At 34.7% G+C, this 23,848-nt stretch overlaps 1 long non-coding RNA gene across 1 annotated transcript; it reads right to left on the reverse strand.

The window, feature by feature from the left end:
- Positions 1–10,269: 10,269 nt before the first annotated feature.
- On the reverse strand, positions 10,270–11,247 carry LOC107896721 (uncharacterized). Its single transcript, XR_001683860.2, has 2 exons — positions 10,862–11,247; positions 10,270–10,609 (listed from the first exon to the last, which is right to left on the reverse strand). It is a non-coding gene; the product is annotated as an uncharacterized lncRNA (long non-coding RNA).
- Positions 11,248–23,848: the final 12,601 nt, after the last annotated feature.

Raw genomic sequence — 23,848 nt, forward strand, 5'->3', positions numbered from 1 at the left:
TTTAAAATTTAGCACAAAAAAAAATTAACTCAGCACAAAGAGTAGGTTAAAAAATCATACTAGTCCATACTATCTATTAAAAAAAAATCCCCGTATCTAATGTCAACTGTCATCGCTTTTGCATTAATTAAAAATTATAAATTTTTAAAAAATAAATTATTTTTATAATCGTAAGTTATATTAGTAAAATAATTTAACAAACATGAGAAAAATAAAAAATTTTTTTTGGGGGGGGGGGGGGGGCAAGGGACGGGCAAATAGAAAGGGAAGATTTGAAATTTTAGATGAGTTGGGCAGTAAAAGAAGGAGGAGGAGGAGGATCTTAAAGTGAATTTAGTTCAATCAGAATCAACTAAATCATCTGAAAGAATCAATCCTTCTTTGCCTTCATTCCCACCACCTACTGGAGCTCCATTCAACTTTGGTTTCTCAAAGGTAAACGATGTAGTTCCTGCTCCCGTTCCTATCCTTGCCTTTAATAATCTTGGTGCTACTTCTATTTTTCCGCATCCGCCCTTAGAAGTTCCTCCACATGGGTTCACATTTGGTGCCGGTCAAACTTAAAGAAGTATGTCCAAGAGCCTAGGGAACCCTAATGCCAGTGATATTCCAATGGATAACACTTAAATTCCTAAAGTTTGTTTTGCAAAACTAACCATTTCACTGAAAAATCGAACTAAGATAGACTTTTATGAGGTTCTATATGAAATGTGGGTGTAAATTGGGAGTAAATCTTAAAAAAAGTTTTCTAGATAAAAACAAAATCAAACCCGAGTTTTAGGCATCTTTTCACAAATCCGGACGTTGAGAAGGTGGCCGCCGACGAGAGGATCAATATAGTACGAAACTAAAGTCCATCTGGCGGTGGATTGCGGCAAATCAGGGTTGCTAGTCTCGAAATTGTGCTTGAATTTTTGAAAATTTTGGTTGTTCCTTGGAGAAATCTAAACCATTAGATGTCCAAAGGGTGAGGGGAGCTTCATTTTGGTGATGGTATTAGTTGGAGGCAACGCTGGAGACCGGCTGCGAAAGCGGGTAGTAGTGAAAATGTGCAGAGGGTGAAGAAAGCTTGGGAGATTTTTTTTTCCAGCTTTTGAAACAACAAAGGAAGAAAGACATGGATAAAACACATTATTCATATTGTATATTTTTTTTTCTCTTCTTCTTCTTCTTCTTTTTCTTCTCCTATTCTTCTTCTTCTTCTCCTTCTCCTATTCTTTTTCTTCTTCTTCTTCTTCTTTTCCTCTTCTTCTTCTACTGCCCAATTAAGGTCCTTAAATTGGAGCCCTTCAAACCACAGCTAGGATGCCAACATGGCTAGTTAAATGACAGGTCAACTTTCTTTAAATCTGTAAGGAAAAATGGTATGGAGGATTAATTTATTATTTTTCGAAAGTTGAGAGATTGAATTGAAACTATAATGATTATTTTGTCAAAGTTAAATAATTATTGGTGTAATTTTTTTTTTATGATTTTAGAATGATTCTCGATAAATTGGTGCCTTATTGTGTATTTATTTTTAAAAAATAAATTTAAAATATTTTTTTATTTTTACTAACGTAGCATTGCCACGTCAACATTTGATGATGATGTGGCACTACCACATTAAAATTCAGTGACAGCATGTCACTATCACATCAGCAATCGATGTTTTGAAGACCACGCTAGTGTTTCCTTTATTTGACTAGTGTTGTTAGTTCAATGACATAATTGAGTGTAAAAAATTTGGAAGAACTTAGTTGATTTTTTTAAAAAAGTTTGAGGACTTACAATATCATTAAGCCTTTTTTTATATTTTAGAAAAAAATAGTTAAATTTTAGTTTTAATCCTTCTAATACGCTTAAATTTGAGGTCTAATTTTTATTCTTTAATTTCTAACATAAGTTGATTCTTTATTTTTATAATGTCATTAGTTAGTTTGAATAATCAATAGCGTTAACTTTTAGATTAAAACATTACGTGGTTAAATATAATTTGAATATCTTAAGAGTCTTAGAGGTTGATACATGGCTTTCCATTTTGATATCTAAGACAATTGTTAAATTTTAATTTTGGCCCCTAGACTATACTGAAACTTGAGATTTAATCCATATACTTTAAATTTTTTACATAATTCAGTACATCTACTTTTATAATGTCATTAGTAAGATTAAACGATTAATTGTTTCAATGAGTGTTTCTAAGAATAAATCTAATAAGTATTTTCAGCATTATTTTTCTTGCTACATAATTATAAAGTAACTTTTTTTTAATTTTAAAATGTCACACTAGAGAATTTAATACAAGAATTTTAACATTAATAACAATTGGACCTAAGTTTTTAAATAAAAAAAAGTAAAAAATTATATTCCTCAAAATAAAAATAAAGGACTAAATTCTAAATGTACAAAATATATAGGACATAAACATATTTTTTACCTTCAAATATTTATTCTAAAATTTGAAACAAATAAATAATCAACACGATGAGGTAAGAAACATACTAATCTATATAATTATGTAAAAGAAGACAGATGCACACTCCATTATTCTTCTTTTGTCCTTCAAAAATAAATGGTCAAATTTCAGTTTTAACCCCTCTAGTATAATCCTATTTGGGATGTAATCCTTATATATTAATTTCATTAAATTTGGTCCTCGACTTTTGGATTTACATAGGACCTACCTTTTGTTGACACATTTATGATTATCTCTTTTTCTTTACATTACAAGAAAATGTTAAATTTTAATTTTAACCCTTCTATCATACTTGAATTTGAGATTTAATCTCTATACTTTAATTTCTAATATAATTTAGTCATTATATTTTCATAATGCGATTAATTAATCCAGATAATTAATATAGCTATATTTTCAATTAAAATGTTATATAGTTAAATATAATTTGAACATCTTAAGTGCATTAGAGACCGACACGTATTTTTGGGTTTGCTTTGTTCTTTTCTTTTTTATAGTATGAGACAAAATTTTGAATTTCAATTTTGGCTCCTATATAATGTTAAAATTTGGATTAAATCCATATACATTAACTTTTTACATAATTTGGTTGCTCTACTTTTATAATATCATTAATTAGTCTAAATAGATGTTTTAAAGAAAAAAATACACTCGAAAAAGCTCAAACTAAAAAATGCTCTAACCTAGAAAGACTTATACCAAATAAAACTCAAACCTGAAAAGGCTCAAGCTTGCTTGATTGCTACGTCTATTCACAAGTACAATACAAGTATAAATAAATGTTTGAACAACTGCAACGTAAAATCAAACAAGTAAAAAATAAAATAGATGATGAATTGGAAACTGAAAAGAATTTGGACAAAGCCCATGCACGGCATATCATATGCTCAATATAAGACTAAAAACTCACACATTACAATCGCAAATACTGAGACTTAAAACTAAGTATTTAAGAACTCAAGATCTCTGCCTTAAGTGACAATACTTAAAAGAATTATGAAATTAATTTAACTTAAAGAGAATAACAAAATAAAATATGAAAGAGTACAATTTTTGGAAGAAATGTAAAATTATTGAAAGGAAGATTGTAAATAGAGTTAAGAGTGGAAATACATTTGGGAAATTAACTTTATTCTTTAATGCACTTTGTGGGGAAAAAAATACATATTTAAAATGTTTGATTTATCAATGTCACTTTTCATGCACACGTATTATAATGTAGTTAAATATTTTTTCAGTAAATTATAATAATAGGGTAAAGTCTAAATAATAAATGTAATTAGCGTGAATTGATTTTATGTCACATATGGGGCGATGAACACCCTTAACTATCATTTAAATTTTAATGTGTTGTTATCTGAATACCATTAAGTGTACTAAATTATTCAATTTCTTTTTTTTTTTCGTTACCTAAAATAATTTTCTATAAAATACCCACCCAAATTACTTTGTGAATCTTCATCTCAAATACTAAAAGTACAAAGAATTAAATTTAAATCTCTCGAAAGATGTCTTCTTCCACAGTAGCTTCTATTCTTAGCTTTTTGTAAGAATTTCTTTTCTTTTCTTTTTAAATATTTTTAATCATTATTTTATTTAGATTTAGTTATAGAAATATATATTTTTTAATGTTGTGTATTAAAAAATCACTTTAATAAATTAGCTAAAAGAAATAGTTAAAAGAAAAAAATGCTATTTAAATTTTGCAGGCGTATCCAATTCACTAGCGCAAGACAGAGAAAGTTTCCATGACATAGAATGTGCATTCAAGTGTAAGTATGACGGTTTTTGTGATATAAAAATTGGTAAATGTAATTGTTTGCCAAAGCTAGAATTTAGCAACCCACCGGTCGAGGCTTAAGACAGAAAATGTTTTTGCCACATAGATTGTACATTCAAGTCTAAGCATAGCGGTTTTTGTGATTTAAAATTTGATAAATATAGTTGTTTGTCATGATTGTCGGTTCTTATTTACTTATATTTTTAAAAAGTACTTTTCATTCAAAAAGTGTTTTTCCCTTAAATTATTTATTGAATAAACTCCGGTTCAACTTAAAAAATCCGTTTAAAAAGTCTTTTTTCTTTAGTTGAAAAAGTTAAAATTTTTAACTTTTTCTAAGCCAAAAGTGCTTTTGGCTAATTAATTACCTTTTTTTTCCTCATCGTTTTTCATGATAACAATTTCTTCTTCATTTCTTCTTCTCTATGGTTCCTTTTTTATTTTCCTTCCATTTTCTTACATTTTCTTCAAGATCTTCCATTTAATGATTATATTTAAATATTTAAAATATAGTTTATATATTCTAATTAAATTTTATAAATAATTAATACTAATTACTTAGAAATATTAGAAATATGGATCGACACATTGAAGTTTTGATCCCGAAACTACTATTTCCGACACCACTAAAAAACAAGCTGTTACATGGACAATTGCACCTCAAAACAGCCTCCAGGATGGGCCCTAGTGTGTACGTGTGTAACAGTGATATGTTATTGTCAATAATACGTAAGTTGTATTTAAAAAAAAAGAATACATAAAAATTCAAAATAAAAGTATAATAACTCATACTAAATTAATTATACGCTGCACAAAAGAAAAATCTGCTATGATAATAAATTCAAATGAAAGAAAACTATTTATAAATAAAAAATAAATAAATAAATAAATAAAATGTTTTTTATAACTTATATTTAAGATATAAATTAATTGACAAATTTCAAATAAAATAAGCCAAACAAAGAAAATTGTGGGTGAATGAGTTGAAAATAAATAAACTATTATAAATAGATATGAATGTCCATTTTCTAACCCCTCATTTATGAGGTAAAACCTCTCATTCATTATACAATCTTTAATATGAGTTAATGAAGCAATTAAGTAAGCTTCATTTATTGCATTGAATGCTAATTATAAATTATAAATAGAATCCTTACCTGAGTAAAATAAAAGAAGACGAGAAAAATTCTCTTGTATTTTCATCTACTTTTATTTATTGTTTTATTAATTTTTCTATAACACGTTATCAGCACGAATTTCTACGAGTTCATAGTGAAGTTCACGTCATTTCGACTTTATATAATTTGTCCATATAACTCCCGTTAAACTATATACGGTATACGTATTTTCATAATTTTTTTATTTTATTTTCTAGATGAAATATCTGCTTTGGGTAACATTTGCACATTTATTTTTACAACTAAAATCTAATAATGATAATTATATATACATGTTTTTTTTATTAAAAGAAATTTCAATTAATTTAATTTGTGTTAAGTTATTATTATGACTATCCCTCTTTATGCCAATATTTGACATAGATATTATTATTTAGCAAATTTGGTATATATAATTGAATTATTTTACGATTGAGAATACTTATTATTTTACTAATTTTTTTTATTTTGATTCAAGTGATTATAATGTCAAATCTTGCCAAACTTGAATTTGCGGCTTTAGACATCTCAGGCAAGAATTATTTGTCATAGGTGTTAGATACTGAAATTCACCTAGATGCTAAAGGTCTCAGAAATACTATATTAACAAATAAAGAAGCGTCTATTCAAGACAAGGCAACAACAATGATTCTCATCCGTCATCATCTACATGAAGGATTAAAAGTGGAATATTTCACTGTGAAAGACCCTCTTGAGTTGTGGAAAAATTTAAAAAAAACGATTTGACCATCAGAAAACTGTGATACTCCCTAAAGCTCGTTATGATTGGATGCACTTACGGTTGCAAGATTTTAAAACTATAAGTGAATGCAATTCAAAACTTTTTAAAATTAGTTCTCAACTAAAATTATGTGGAGAAAACATAACTGATGAGGACTTGTTAGAGAAAACATTTTCAACCTTTCACGCTACTAATTTTCAACATTTTCAACTTGTTAGAGAAAACTAATGAGCTCCTGCAACAGCAATACCGTGAAAAAGGTTTTAAAAGGTATTCTGAATTGATTTCATGCCTTTTGGTGGCTGAACAAAATAATGAGCTATTGATGAAAAATCATGGAATTTGTCCCACTGGTTCTGCACTATTCCCTGAAGTGAATGTAGCAGTACACAATAATTATGAAAATAGAAAATAAAAAAGTCGCGGCCGTGGTCGTGGACGTAGTGGGAGACGTGGTCGAGGACGTATTAGTAATCGTTATCATGGTCATAACAATGATACTTCTAACCACCAGAAAAAGAATAACAATGAAAGACAAGAAAGAAGTGGTCAAAATAATCCTTCAAAGATTGTTGAGAATACATGCTACCGATGTGGTATGAAGGGGCATTGGTCACGTACCTGTCGTACGTCTGAGCATTTAGTGAAACTTTATCAAGCATCCATTAAAAGGAAGGGAAAGCATATGGAAACAAATTTTATATCCCAAAATGATGAAATGAAGGCAAAAGATGAAGATATTCACTATAATACTAAAACTGACCATGCCTACGAGGGTAATAAATTTAATGACCTTAATAATATAACTCACCTAGATGTGGTAGATTTCTTTGAGAATCATTAGAAAAATTGATGTTATTTTGACATTTTTATGTTGTTTTAAGTATATTTTATTTTCTTGCGTAAAGAATAATTTATATATTTAATAAATATTTGCAATGTTTCTCATATTATATTTTATTTGTTTTTATGAAGAATATGAATATTCAACAAAATTTCGATGGACCCAAAATCAATGAAGACATGTGTCTTGCAGATAGTGCTACAACACATACGATACTCAAAGATAAAAAATATTTTTTCTCATTTGACAATGAGTAATGCCCATGTTAATACAATATCAAGTAGTTCAAAACTTGTTGAAGGCTCTGGAAGAGCTATTATAGTACTAACTAAAGGTACAAAATTTATCATTGATGATGCTTTATATTCCATTAAGTCTCAAAGAAATTTATTGAGTTTTAAAGATATTCGTCTTAATGGATATCATATTGAGACTATGAATGAGAAAAATGTTGAATATCTATATATTACAAATGTTGAATGTGGAAAGAAATATGTTTTGGAAAGGCTACCTGCTTTTTCATCAGGTTTATATTGTACACATATTAGTGCAATTAAGTCACATGTTACTACAAACCAGAATTTTGTAGAACCACATACTTTTATTATTTGGCATGACCGATTAGGCCATCCCGGATCTATTATGATGCGAAGAATCACCCAAAATTCAATTGGACACCCATTAAAGAACCAAAAGATTCTTGAATTCAAGGATTTATCTTGTGTCGCTTGTTTTCAAGGAAAATTGATTATTAGACCATCACCAGCTAAAGTTGGGATTGAATCTCCAGCATTTCTGGAACGTATTCAAGGTGATATATGTAGGCCCATTCATCCACCATGTGGACCATTCAGATATTTTATGGTATTAATAGATGCATCTAGTAGGTGGTCACATGTGTGCTTATTATCGACTCGCAACCTAGTGTTTGCAAGACTACTTGCTCAAATAATTCGAATAAGAGCACAATTTCCAGATTATGCAATCAAAACTATTCGTCTTGATAATGCTGGTGAGTTTACATCCCAAGCTTTTAATGATTATTGTATGTCAATTGGGATAAAAGTTGAACCTCCTGTAGCTCATGTTCATACACAAAACGGTTTAGTTGAATCGTTTATCAAACGCCTCTAACTAATAGCTCGACCATTACTCATGAGAACAAAACTCCCTGTTACAGCTTGGGGATATGCTATTTTGCATGCAGCAGCACTTGTGCGCATAAGGCCAACAAGTTATAATAAGTACTCCCCATTACAATTGGCTTTTGGTCAGGAGCTAAATATTTCTCATCTTAGAATTTTTGGATGTGTAGTATATGTTCCAATTGCTCCACCACAACGCACAAAGATGAGTCCTCAAAGGAGGTTGGGAATATATGTTGGTTATGAATCTCCTTCTATAATTAAATATGTTGAACCATTAACTGGAGATTTATTTACTGCACAATTTATTGATTGTCATTTTAATGAAACAACATTCCCAACATTAGGAGGAGAGAAAATACAACTGGTCAAAGAAATTATATGGAATGGATCATCATTATCTCAATTAGATCCTCGTACAAGTCAATGTGAACAAGAAGTTCAAAGGATTATACATTTGCAAAACATTGCCAACCAACTGCCAGATTCATTTACTGACCTAAAGAGAATTACAAAATCTCACATACCAGCTGAAAATGCTCCAATACGAATTGATATCCCAATAAGGCAAATTGTTAATGCAAAAGAAAGTAATCCAAGCCTGAAGTGTGGAAGGTCAATCGATTCTAAAGATAAAAATCCTCATAAAAGGAAAGGAGCAATTATTCAAGATGGTAATATTGTGAAGGCAAGTGCCCCAGAAGAGGCCAAAGATATAACTAATCAAAAAACCCCAGAAGAGGTTCAGGTACCTGAAAATCGTGATAACGAAGAAATCTCAATAAGTTATGTTACTTCAGGAAAAAGATGAAACCGAAAAAATATAGTTGCCGACAACAATTTTGCTTATAGTGTTGCTATTGAAATAGCAAAAGAAAATGAGGATCCTGAGCCTAAATCTATTGAGGAATGTAGAAATAGAAAAGATTGGCCAAAATAGAAAGAAGCAATTCAAGCAGAATTAAATTCACTTTCTAAAGTGAGGTTTTTGGATCTATAGTCCAAACACCTAAATATGTAAAGCCGGTAGGATATAAATGGATATTTGTGCGAAAACGAAATGAGAAAAATGAAGTCGTAACATATAAATCACGACTTGTAGCACAAGGATTTTCGCAAAGGCTTGACATTGATTATGAAGAGACATATTCTCCTGTGGTGGATGCAATCACATTTAGATACCTTATTAGTCTAGCAGTATGTGAAAATCTTGACATGCGTCTAATGGATGTTGTTACATCCTATTTATATGGTACACTTGATAGTAAAATTTATATGAAAATCCCAAAAGGATTTAAAATCCCTGAAGGATATAGAGTTTCCGGAAAAATTGCTCAATCAGATTAAAAAAAAGTTTATTTGGATCAAAACAATCTGGACGTATGTGGTACAATCGTCTTAGTGAATATTTGTTAAAAGAAGGTTATAAAAACGATCCAATCTGCCCATGCGTTTTTATAAAAAGGTCTGATCAAACTTTGTGATAATTGCTATTTATGTTGATGATCTAAATATTATTAGAACTCCTGAAGAGCTTCAAAACGCAGTCAATTATTTAAAGAAAGAATTTGAGATGAAAGATCTAGAAAAAATAAAATTTTATCTTAGCCTGTGGATCGAGCATTTAAAAGATGGAATTCATGTCCATCAGTCAACTTATACGAAAAAGATCTTAAATAAATTTTATATGGATAAAGCACAATCATTGAGTTCTTCGATGGTTGTACGATCGTTAGATGTGAATAAAGATCAATTTCGTCTTTGTGAAAATGATGAAGAGTTTCTTGGTCCTGATATATCTTGTCAATAATACAAGACCTGATATAGCTTTTGCTATAAACTTGTTAGTAAGATTTAGTTCTTCTCCAACACGTAGACATTGGAATGAAATTAAACATGTATTTAGATATCTTAGAGGGACCATTGATATGAGGTTATTTTATTCAAATGATTCAAAATCCGTATTAGTTGGTTAAGCTGATGCTGGATATTTATCGAATCCATATAAAGGTCGATCTCAAACGGGATATTTATTTACATGTGGAGGTACTGCCATATCATGACATTCGACAAAGCAAACATTAGCTGCTGCCTCTTCAAATCATGCTGAAATAATTGCAATACATGAGGCAAGCCAAGAGTGTGTTTGGCTAAGGTTATTAACCCAACATATCCAGAAGATATGTAATTCGCCTTTACAGGAAAATATACCTGTAGACCCAATTTTTAGCCCGGGCCCATACATATACAAAAAATAAAACAAAAAACAGCAATCCTAATTTTTTAACCAGCCCAATTGCATAAAATAACCCAAATAATTTTGGCCCGTTTACATAAGCCCAATACTCATGCTCTAACCTAAACAATCAGAAAACTGAAATCCTAAATCCCTAAAAGCTTCAGTAGCACCATAGCCTTCAGCCACGATCACTCCCGTCACGTACGCACGCCCTGCTCCACGTTCGTATCCACATCTTCATGACCTGCAAGTTGAGCAAAAATAGCCAAAAACCGCTTCTATTTTGGTTATAAAAGCCTTCGTTTTTAAGTGTTTGTGGGGTTTTTTTTTTGGAAAAATAGAAGATAGAAACGATATCAACACACACAGAGAGATAGCAACCATATTTGTTGAAGGTGATTAAAAGCCTCATTTTTCTTTCGATTTTATTTTCCTTTTCTTTGATTTTTTTTTATCTATTGTACGTAAATAATAAGAGAAAGGAGGAAAAGCTTACCGGAGTCACTGTCGGAGGGCCTTCCCTGGGCGCGAACGGAGGGCCGGGGTGCTAGTATTTCGGCGAGGAAGCAAGGAGAGAGTGAGAGATTGGAGAGTATGAGGGTTATTTTTTTAAACAAAAATCAAATGGTTTTCAAAATAGTTTTTTAAATTTGAGTAATAAGTTTTAAGCAGTAGCATTGGGAAGGGAAAAAGGCAGTAGATGACTTGGTCCACGTGCATTTGTTTTTTAAATGGGGGATTTGCATTTTTAATCCCTCTCCTTCGAGTCCACTTCTAAATTGACCCAATTCACATTTTATTGTCTTTTAAAATTTTCCCTGAAGTTTGCATACTGTTTAAATTTGGCCCGCGCATGGGTGAAGTGTTTTGGGGCATGGTTTATTTGCTTTTTCAGTCCTCGCGAATTTACTCACGCTACATTTGGATCCTAATTTTGGTTTCAACCGCTTATTTTGTTTATAAATTGTCCCTTTTATTTCATTTTTATTTTAATTATTTATTATTATTATTATATGTATAATTCATTATTTCTTTAATTTATTTAGCATTTAACTTTTAAAAAAATTATTTAAACATACGTTTTGGATTACTTTATTATTATTATTATTTATTTATTATTATTTATTTGTTTCAATTGTAAAGTATAATTTTAAAATTCTATTTTATGTAGTATTATTCTAAATTATTGTATAATATTTAATTAAAATAATTTTATTTATTATTATTGTACATATATAATTATGATGAAATTAGTTCTATTTTATATACATTGTTAATTCTATTTTATTTTTATAGTTACTTTTAAATCTATTTAATATATATATTTTTTTTCAAATCTGTTACGTAAATATTCTCTTTTAAATTTTTATATATATTTTTTAAAATTTTTTTATGTATAATTCGATTATCTTTAAAAGATCATTGTATATTTTATTAATTTAAAATATTTTAGCATCTTGGTATATATCATTCGCACTTTTTTATGTTTTTCCCGTTTTCATATATACATGTTTAGTTAAATTAACTTGTCTATATTTTATATTATTTATTTATTTTTAGTTTTTCCCTTACGTAAGATATATATTTTAATAGTTATTCATATATTGTCAGTTTTTATATGCATATAAGTTATTTCGAATTTCTGCTTGGGTTATTTCTTTGTATATATTTAATAGTTTTTAAATTGTCTATATCATTGATTCTTAGTTCTTGTGTTGTCTTGCATGTCATGTTGTCTTTAAATTTGTTTTTTGTAACTATCAATTGTAAAAAACTTCTAAAACAAAGGCAATGTTTGGCGTTTTAGAAATTTGGAAAATCGTGCCCTAACGTATTGGGCTTCAATTTTTCGCTTGCCCAAAATAGTCAAATATTCCTTTAAAATTTCATTTATGTTTTTCTAAATTTTAAAATAAAGGCAATGTTCTATGTTTGGAAATTCGAGAAATCGTACCTAACGTGCTGAGTTTCGTTTTTTTCGTTCGACCAAATAATGGAGTACCCTTTTCGCGGTGTTTTGGCAATCATAAAGTGATCTCAGTTTTTGGAGGCTTAAAATATCGTGTCCTAACGTGTTTGATGTGGTATTTTATTTCTTTGAAACGAGTGAATCTTGAAATCTAGTTTGAGTTGTGCACACACTTTTAAGGGGATCGTATTTCAATGTTTTTTTTTTAATTTTCAATATTAGGACATAAATTAATCAGTTAGGTACCAATTTTGGGTGTTACGAGGGTGCTAATCCTTTCTCGTACGTAACCGACTCCCGAACCCATCTCTTGATTTTCGTTGGGCCAAAATCCATATTTTCATAAAATGATTTATTATGTGATCCGATCACACCTAAACAAAAAAAGGATCGGTGGCGACTCCAAACTTTCATGTTAAAAGTCGATCCCGTTTTAAAAAAATAATGGTTTCGACAGCTTGGCGACTCCGCTGGGGAAAATAAGAGAGTCAAGCCGTAAAATTGATTATTTTCTGTCCTTTTGTCGAAAATTTAAAATTTAGACTTTAACATACGATCGCATTGCATGGGTTTTATGGTTTTTGGTCATTTTATTCGTGTTTTACATTTTGAGTTTTTTTTTATATTCCTTCGCATCATCTTGCATGACCGTTGTGGTCGCACCTTTTTAAGTGAGAGTGAGAAACTACGCCTTCGTGAGGTTTTCACCTCCGTATGGCCATAGGGAAATGTATTCCCCTAAACTGAACTCGATCCGCATGAGCCTATAATGGGTGAAGGTTGAGGAATCTGCTGGTTCAGGTACCATTTCCTTAGAACCGAGCCACATATAGTGAACTCTAGGAGCCCGCCCTAGGTAGAGCTATGTTGAACTCTAGTGATTACCCAGTTAGGTGTTTAATTATTTTCTATTTGCTTAAATTTTTATTTCATCGATTCTAACTTGTTGTGTTTTGTTGTGATTATGTTTTGCATGTCATTTCATATTAAAGAGGTGTCGATTTCTGCTCGGTTGCTAAATTAGAAAGCTTGTTATGGAGGGTGAATTCCTTGATAAAGTAGAGGATAATGCGGCTGTCCGTATGTGGTCAGAGAATATGCAACTTGAGAAAGGGGATAGCCTAGCTGAGGGGTATACATCGGGGTTGTCGGGTTTCACTTGCATCAGCGTGACCCAAAACGAGTTTCAGGAATTGAGGGATATATGGGCTCGTTGGGATGATGAGACCAAGCAGCTATTTTATCAAAGTTATGGTGACTTACCATACCTGCTCGATATCAAGGTGGACAAGTAATTGTTCCGGGCTATGGCTCAATTTTGGAACCCGGCGTATAGCTGTTTCACCTTCGGGAAGGTAGACTTGGTGCCTACTGTGGAGGAGTATACGGTTTTGCTTCGTTGTCTAAAGGTTCAAGTCGACAAAGTTTATTGTAAGGCTGCTAGTGCCCCAGCTTTTGTAAAGAAGTTAATGAGTATCACTGGGATGAGTGAACAATGGGTTACAGCTCGAATTCAGCAAAAGGGTGATGGTAGGTACATTCTTTGGGTAAGTTTGAGGGACCTGATCGTAGCACATCCGGATACAAAGAGGAAAGTTGACGTCTTCGCCCTAAGTATCTATGGTTTAGTGATTTTCCCCAAGGCTTTAAGACATATAGATGAAGCAGTTGTTGAATTTTTTGATCGACTTGATAAAGGGGTCACACCGGTGCCGGCAATTCTTGCTGAGACATTCAGATCCTTGAGTGCATGTCGGAGGGCAAATGAAGGTAGATTTTTAGGGTGTGTGCAGTTATTGTTGGCTTGGTTCCACAGCCATTTCTGGAAGGTAGATAAGGTTTTCTATCGGGTTTTTCTGAGAGTTACTCCCCGTTAAAGGAGATAGCAGCCATGTCTAGGAGAGATGACATATCAGAAGAAAATTGGATCGCACTCCTCCGAAATCTTCAAGAAGATGATGTTGAGTGGAGAGCTCCTTGGTTTGTTCCTGATAAGATCCTCTATCGGTGTGGGAGTTTTGATTGGGTACCTCTACTTAGAATTTTGGGAGCTATTGGATATGCCTCTTTGCTCATTTTAAGACAATACAGGTCAAGGCAGTTTATACCGATGACACATGGATTAGCCCAAAGTGAGTTCGCGTATAGGGAGAAGAATTATAAGATGAAGGTTCAAGAGATTTCTGATGCTAGGAAACAGACGCGCCGGATGAAGAGATTGGCTGTTGGATCAATGACGGCTCCTGAATACAAGGGCTGGTTGAGTAAAAAAGTTAATGATAATATCCCTGAGCCGAGTTTGGAGGATGTTCGTACGATGGAAGAATATTTGCAAGTAATCCCCTCCGAGCTTGAAATCATAAAACGGGACTTCAAAGAGAGAAATACTGAGTTGGGGAAAAAGATAGAACAATTAGAGGAGGAAAAGATGCATTTGAGATTGGATGCTGACGTTCAGAAACTCGAGGCCGAGAAGTTGAGAAAAGGAAAAAGAAGGGTTGAGGAAGACTTGGATAGTTTGAAGACCGATTACAAGAAGCTGCGTATGTCGATGAGAACTATTGGATTGGGAAAGACGTCAGAGCAGTGGCGACAAGAAGTTCAAGAGGAAAAGGCTAGAGCTGATCAGTGGGAGAAGAGGTTCCATGATGCTCGAGCACGTGAAAGCGCTTTAAAGAAGAGTTTGCTTGAAGGCCAAGGTGAGAAAGAGAAGTTGGAAGCTCGGGTAGCGGAGCTAGAAAAGGCCCTGCATCAGCACCGTAGTCGTAACCCTGATATTGAATTAAAGGCCAGCCTGAATAGAATTGAAGATTTGAAAGGGAAGGTAGAAGAGCTCGAGACTGCACTACAAAACTGTGAGCTTCGAATTGAATTACTTGAGTCGAACAATGAGCAGTGGAAGGAACAGCTCCGTCAATCGCAAGACCAGGTCAGAGATAGAGATCACATCATGGGTGAAGCTGTGGCTCAGATTCGAGAAGTGGCTGATTATTTACAGACCTTAGCGGTTCAGGCTGATGTCCTAAGTGTGAAGTATGAGTTAGAGTCGGACTGGGGTCGTGAGCTAGCTTCCTTTCTTAAGAAAGTTAAAACTTTGAGCATTAGGGCTAAGCTGTATATGTGATCTATTTTATGTAAAGGATTTTGCCTTTTTAATAAAGTTTTTTAAATGGAATTGAATCAGAATCGACGTCTCTTTAGTTTTGCATTCATTTCATGTATTTGCATTTCATCGCATCATGTGCATTAAATTTCACAAAAGAATCCTGATTAAAAATTGTATTATAGTTACCCTGGAACATCAATACTACACACAGAAAAAGACTAAAGCTATGGATCAAAGGTTGGAAAGTTGGAGCAAATGCAGAAAGAAATGTAGGAACAGATACAAGCGCAAATGCAAGAGCAATTAGCTAAGATCCAGAAAGATATGAATGATCAAATGCTGGAATCTCAGAGAAGTATGATGAGCGAATTGACTCAGCTACTAGTTGGAAAGCTAGAAAAGGGGAAGAGTCCCATGGTCAATGCTGAAGATGATAGCGGGATTCTTACTTACCTTCCGGATTTCACCCCAACAAACACCCCAATGCCTCCGCAAAAGGTGTCTGTCAGTATCAAACCCCAATATCAGACTAGTACTTCGGCACCGGTAAATTTTCCAATGGGCTTGTGTTCTAACCCCAAAGATAATCGTTCAAATCCTACAATCCTTGACTTTGATGAGGTCGCGGAAGTAGGAAAGGCAGGAGCAGAATTTCCAAAGCGGCTAGAAGACCGATACAAGTGGTTGGAGGAAAAATTCAGGGTGTTGGAAAGCGCTGATTATCATTGCGGAATGGATGCCAAGGAGTTGAGCCTGGTCCTAGATCTAGTACTCCCTCCGAAGTTCAAAATGCCAGAGTTTGAAAAATACAATGGAACTAGTTGTCCTGAGGCTCATATCACGATGTTTTGTCGGAGAATAACTGGTCATATCAATAATGATCAGTTATTGATCCACTGTTTCCAAGACAGTTTGGCTGGGGCTGCGGCTAAGTGGTACAATCAATTAATTCGTACCCAAGTCAAATCATGGAAAGACTTAGCGCAGGCCTTCATAAAATAATATGGCCATGTGACTGACATAGCGCCTGATAGGATCACATTACAAAACATGGAGAAGAAGTCGAATGAAAGTTTCAGGCAATACGCTCAGAGATGGAGGGAGATTGCTACACAAGTCCAACCCCCACTGTTGGAAAAGGAAACAACCATGCTTTTTATTAATACCTTGAAGACATCTTTTATTAATCACATGTTGGGAAGCGCAACTAAGAGTTTTACGGATATAGTTATGTTTAGTGAAATGATTGAGAATGCAATAAGGTGCGGAAAGATAAAGGCAGGGGAATGTACCAGGAGGTCAGCCCCGAAAAAGAAAGAAAATGAAGTCAGCAATGTGAATATGGGTTATGCAAAACCAATCATGGTAAATCAACCGAAAGTGGTAGATACGGGCCAACAAGCTTCACCAAGACAGGAGCCCAATACAAAGCAGAACATGGAGTAGCCCCAGTTTACTCCCATTCCAGTAACGTATCGGGACCTGTACAAAAGTTTGTTTGATGCACAAGTCGTATCTCCTTTTTATTTAAAACCACTGCAACCTCCATACCCCAAGTGGTATGATGCAAGTGCTCAATGTGAATATCATGCTGGAATCGCGGGACATTCGATAGAGAACTGCATCTCTTTTAAAAGGGTAGTCGAAAGACTTATCAACATGGGTATTGTGAAATTCGATGATGCAACTGGTGTAGGAAGTCCGTTACCCAATCATACTGATAAAGGGGAAAACGCTATAGTCAAAAATATGGAGAAGAGAATTAAGTTGGATGTGGCAGAAGTGAGAACCCCGATGAGGGAGGTTTTGACAAAGATGGTAGAGAGAGGTCTAGTCATGCAAGACTTTGGAGCAAATCCCAAGAAGCAGTGAACTATTGTGAGTTCCATGGAGAGGAGGACCATGAGATAGAAACATGTAATGAATTTAGGGCTTTGGTTCAGGCTCTAATGGGCAACAAAGAAATGGAGTTCTTTGAGTTTACTGAGAAAGAAGATGTATGCTCCTCGAAAGAGGGGTTGATAGAGAAGGTTTCTGAGGTCAATCACCCAGCAGTGATCATTTCACGACCGAAAATTAATGAAGTTGGAGTAAAACTTACACCGAGAGTTATAATCCAGAGACCCGCGGCTTTTCCGTATAAGGATAACAAAAGGGTGCATTGGAATTACAACTGTAATATGACATATCCAGGGGAGGAGAGTCTGGTCAGCACGCCAAGTACAAAGGTCGATCCTGGAAAAGGGAAGTCCATGATGATTGAACAAGGGAAAGAGAGACCACTAGTTAATGAACCAGTAACTAAAGATGAAGCTAAGGAATTTCTGAAGTTCCTAAAGCACAGTGAGTATAGTGTTGTGGAACAATTGCACAAGCATCCGACACGCACATCGATACTAGCTTTGCTTTAAAACTCGGAGGTTTACCAAAATGTATTGATGAAGGTGTTGAACGAGACCTATGTCGCTGAAGATATTTCAGTGAACAAGCTAAACCGCCTTGTCAGTAACATAAGTGCCGATAACTTCATCTCTTTTAGTAATGATGAAATACCACCAGAGGGCATGGGATCCACCAAGGCTTTGCACATCACCACTCGTTGTAAAGGGTATACACTGTCGGGGGTATTAATTGATAATGGGTCAGCACTGAATGTTTTGCCCTTGTCCACATTAAATAGGTTACCAATTGACAGCTCTCATGTGAAGACATGCCAGAATATAGTAAGGGCATTTGATGGCACTGAGAGGAAAGTGATGGGAAGAATTGAGGTACCTCTGCTGATCGGACCAAACACATATGAGGTAGATTTTCTTGTGATGGATATTACGCCTTATTATAATTGCTTGTTGGAGAGGCCTTAGATTCACTCGGCAGGGGTAGTACTGTCATCGTTACACCAAAAGTTAAAGCTGGTGACGGAGGGCGCTTGATAACGATAAATGCTGAGGAGGATATTATTGCATCTGTTACTAGTAGTGCACCATATATAGAAAATGATAATAAAGCAATTGAGTGTTCCTTTTGGTCATTGGATTTTGTAAATGCAACTTTCATCATTGAAAGGGGCAGGGTCCCAATGCCAAGAATATATGAGGCTACGAGGATGAGCTTGCAATTAACAGTGGGAAAATGAGCATTGTCCGGAAGAGGACTTGGAAAGTATCTTCATGGACGAGTTGAGGTGCCGATTTTGGTTGACAACCAAGATCCCTTTGGCTTAGGGTATAGGCCAGATGCAAAGCAGAAAAGAAAGGAGATGGAAAGAAGGCAGAAAAGATGAAGAGCGTGACTGAATGGGGCAGAAGTCGAGTGGGAATCAATGAATTTTCCCCATATATCCTATACATTTGTGTCAGGTGGAGTTATTTATCCTGAATTGAAGATGACAAGAGAGGGAACAGTTGAAGACGCAATGGAAAATTTGAATATCAATGTCATATCTGAAGAGAAAGTGATGAAACATGACTTAGCAAGCATTCGCCCTTATGAGCCTGGAAATATTCTGAACAACTGGACTGCGGAGAAAATTCCTGTAATTTTTAATGCTAATATAGAGTAATGTTCAAAACACACTTGTTGTTTTAAAAGCTTAGAAGCAATAAGAATCTTTTGAGAAATAGGCCCATGTTCAAAACGTTTATTTTAATATAAATACACTTTCATGTCTTATTCTGAGCAAATATTCTTTTATCTTGAGAAGATTTCCTTTTCTTGCATTTCATTTATAATCATACCATAGAAATAACGCTATACTTAGGTTCATTTATTTTTTGGATATTCTTTCGTGCCTACAATAGGTCTTTAGATATCAATGGTATGAGTGATGTTGTTACAAACTCGGAATTCCTTTTTGAGCGAGGCGTGTGTCTAGAGGGATCTCAGGATTTTAGAGATGATGAAGACTGTAACTTATCTTTAGATTTGTTAAGGATGGTAGAATAGGAGGAGAAACAGATTCTACCCCATAAAGAGACAATCGAGAGTGTGACCTTGGAAGAGGGGAAAGAGGTGAACATTGGAACTTGCATAACTAAGAAAACAAGACGGGACCTCCTTGATTTACTGCAAGAGTTCAAAGATATCTTCGCGTGGTTGTATCAGGACATGCTTGGGTTAAGCGCTGATATTGCGGTGTATCGCGTCCCTATAAAAGAAGAGTGCAAGTCTGTTCAACAGAAGCTTCGAAGGATGAGACCCGATGTTGCAATAAAAATAAGAGAAGAGGTCCGGAAGTAATTTGATGCTGGATTCTTGCAAGTTGTTAATTATTCAGAATGGGTAGCTAACGTTGTCTCTATCCTTAAGAAAGATGGAAGGATGAAGATGTGTGTAGATAACAAGGACTTAAACAAGGCCAGCCCAAAGGACAACTTCCCCTTGCCTCACGTCGACACTTTGGTGGACAACACGGTAGGTTACTCACTGTTCTCTTTTATGGATGGTTTCTTTGGGTACAATCAAATAAAGATGCATCCTAAAGATATGGAAAAGACCACATTCATAACCTTATGGGGGACTTTTTGCTATAAGGAGATGCCATTCAGGTTGAAGAATGCGGGAGCAACGTATCAAAGAGCCATAGTAACTTTGTTTCATGACATGATGCATAAAGAAATTGAGGTCTACGTCGACGATATGATCGAAAAATCCCAAACAGAAAAGGAGCACATACAGGTTTTGAGGAAATTGTTCCTGAGATTGAGGAAGTTTCAGCTAAAGCTCAATCCAATAAAATGTACTTTTGGAGCTAGGTCAGGGAAGCTGCTTGGTTTCATAGTCAGCGAAAAGGGAATTGAGGTCGACCCGAACAAAGTCAAGGCTATACAAAAATTACCTCTGCCGCGCACTCAGAAGGAGGTTCGAGGTTTCCTAGGAAGATTAAATTATATCGCCTGATTCATTTCACAGCTGACTGAGAAATGTGACCCTATATTTCGCCTTCTCTGGAAACACAACCCATGCGTGTGGGATGTTGAGTGCCAGAAAACCTTTGACAAGGTTAAACAGTATTTGTCTAATCCCCAGTGCTAATGCCACCTAGCCTTGGTAAGCCATTGATATTGTATTTGACAGTATTTGACAATTCAATAGGATGTGTGCTCGGCCAACACGATGAGATGGGAAAGAAAGAAAAAGCGATATATTACCTCAATAAAAAATTCACTAAGTGTGAAATGAGATACTCATCAATTGAGAAATTATGTTGTGCCTTGGTTTGGACCACTCGAAGATTGAAGCAGTACATGTTATACCATACGACTTGGTTAATCTCAAAATTAGACCTTTTGAAGTACATAATGGAGTCAGTTGCTTTGAGTGGAAGGATGGCCCGATGGCAAAACTCTTCTTTCCGAATTCGACATAGTTTATGTGAGTCAAAAGGCTGTGAAAGGGAGTGCAATAGCAGATTTTCTAGCCAGTAGAGCTTTGGAAGATTATGAGCCTTTGAACTTTGATTTCCCAAATGAAGATCTAATGTATGTGGCAACTACTGAAGAGGACACCTTAAAAGATCATCAGTGGAAACTGAATTTTGATGGAGCATCAAATGCCGTTGGTAATGGAATTGGGGCAGTCTTGATATCCCCAACTGGAGATTATTATCCGTTCACTTGCAAATTGGATTTTGATTGCACAAATAATATGGCAGAGTACGAAACATGTATCATGAGAATTCGTGCAGCCATCAAACGTAAAATTAGGGTATTAGAGGTGTATGAGGATTCTGCACTGGTGATCTATCAGCTCAAAGGTGAGTGGGAGACAAGAGACCCAAAGTTGATCAACTATCGAGAGCTAGTTCGAGATTTAATTAAGGTGTTTGATTTTATCACTTTCTTTTATCTCCCGCGAGACGAAAACCAGATGGCAGATGCCTTGGCTACGTTAGCTTCTATGATTAGAGTAAATGGACGAAAGAATATGAAGCCGATCTAGATGAGTATTTATAAGGCTCCAGCTCATTGTTGCAATATAGACGACGAAGAGGAAAGAGATGATTATCCTTGGTATCATGATATTTTATGATATGTGAAGAATCGTGAATACCCTGACTAGGCAACGGAAAATAATAAAAGAACGTTGAGAAGGTTAGCCAGTGACTATGTCTTGGATGAAGAAATCCTGTATAAAAGGAGGAAAGATTAGGTACTATTAAAATGTGTTGATGCTGTTGAAGCTAAGAAAATCCTAGAAGAGGTCTATGAGGGTGTCTGCGGGACACATGCCAATGGGTTCATAATGGCCAGGCAGATTATGAGATTCGGGTACTACTGGTCCACAATGGAAGGAGATTGCATCAGCTATGCCAGGAAATGTCATAAGTGCCAAATTTATGGTGACAAGATCCACGTACCTGCTTCACCCCTTCATGTTATGATTTCTTTATGGCCTTTTTCAATGTGGGGCATGGACGTTATAGAGCCGATTTCACCGAAGGCTTCTAATGGGTATCGATTCATCTTTGTGGTCATCGATTACTTCACCAAGTGGGTAGAGGCTGCTTCATACGCTAACATCACAAAGTCAGCGGTCGACAAGTTCTTGAAAAAAGAAATCATATGTAGATATGGAATGCCAGAAAAGATCATATATGATAATGCATTGAATTTGAATAACAGCGTGATAGTAGAGGTCTACAGGCAATTCAAGATTAAGCACCACAACTCGTCACCTTATCGCCCAAAATTGAATGGTGCGGTTGAGGCAGCCAATAAGAATATCAAAAAGATCGTGGGGAAAATAACTGAGACCTATAAGGATTGGCATGAAAAGTTACCATTTGCTCTTTATGCCTATCGAACGTCTGTCAGAACTTCTACCGGGGCAACACCTTACTCATTGGTTTATGGGATGGAGACAGTTTTACCCATTGAAGTCGAAATTCCTTCTCTCTAGGTTTTATTAGAGTTGAAGCTAGATGAAGCAGAATAGATTCAGTCCCGATATGATCAGCTGAACTTGATTTAAGGAAAGAGACTGAAGGTTATCCGTCATGGTCAAATATACTAGAGGCGGATGATACGAGCTTACAATAAAATAGTTCGCCCTAGAGTATTCCATGAGGAGGACTTGGTATTGAGACAAATTCTCCCTATGCAAAAAGATTTCAGAGGGAAATGAATGCCAAACTGGGAAGGACCTTATATGGTAAAGAAGGCTTTTTCTGGAGGAGCGCTGATATTAACTGAGATGGATGGTAGGAGCTTGCCTAACCCAGTAAATTCAGATTCAGTCAAGAAGTACTTCGCTTAAGAGGTGAAAACCTGCAAAGGGCGCCTAAAAAAAAAATGAAAAGGAGAGGCCAATGTGAAAACCCGCAAAAGGCGTCTTGAGACCAAAGGGGTTTTGAATTGAAAACCCGAAAAGGGCATTTCAAATTTTTACCAAAGATGGGGTATGAGGTAGTCTTGCTATGCTGGAATTAATGAAGAGGAAGTATGCATGTCTTGGGGCATCGACAGAATACGTTAGATCTCCTAGGCACATGATAAGCTCAAAATGGTCCGCGTGGAGTTCATACGGAGTAGCTTAGGCTACGATAACTTGGGCGTTTATTTTTGTTCCCCTTTACCTATTTTTATACTCTGGCAATATTTGCTTCCTGTAATTAATCCATTTTCTTGAATTTTGTTCCTAATAAACTTCAGTTTTGACCATCTTTATCTTTATGTTCATGTACTTGTATTGAAATAACGATTAATGGACTAATAATACTTTTGCAAAAGAGGTTTTGAATATTACTCTGGAAGTTTCTAAATGGTATAAGAACCTGAAATAGGCCTATTGTTTAAAACTCACCAAGCTTAGGCATTGGAAATATTTAAGCCCAAATTGAAATTATCTCATTGAGTTTTCTCTCAAAGATATTGGTTGAGCAAAAAGAAAATTACATTAGTGTTACAATCTTGGCAAAGAACGAGTAATGGAATTATTCTCGAGAAAAAGAAAATGGTATTCTGTATTCATGTAGATATCAGGTATATGTATCTGTTCATTACACCCAGGGAGTGGTGTAACAAGTCAAATTGATTGAAGATAATGAAAATCCTATACCTCTAAGTTGCAGCAGGATGGATAGGAAAAATCAAATAATTACTCCCCTGAAGTTGCAGTGGGAAGTATAAACTTTATGTCCCAAAAGGTACAGTGGAAGAGATTTTGAAACTACAGTGGGGCAAGTCAGTTGAGCAAAATGGGTTGGTTCTGTGGGTTTTCGTTGGAAATGCTAGTTGAGCAAAAAGGCAGCGTAATACGACAGTAATAAAACTCTGATGAATAACGAATGATAATACTTTAAGCTTTTAAAAAAAGAATCATTCTCATGACATTTTTACTTTCATATCATTCATAGCGCATTTGATTAGGGGCATCTGATTCATTTTGATCATGGCATCTTAATCATT

This window comes from Gossypium hirsutum, chromosome A10 (assembly GCF_007990345.1).
Source record: "Gossypium hirsutum isolate 1008001.06 chromosome A10, Gossypium_hirsutum_v2.1, whole genome shotgun sequence".
Lineage (NCBI taxonomy): Eukaryota > Viridiplantae > Streptophyta > Magnoliopsida > Malvales > Malvaceae > Gossypium > Gossypium hirsutum.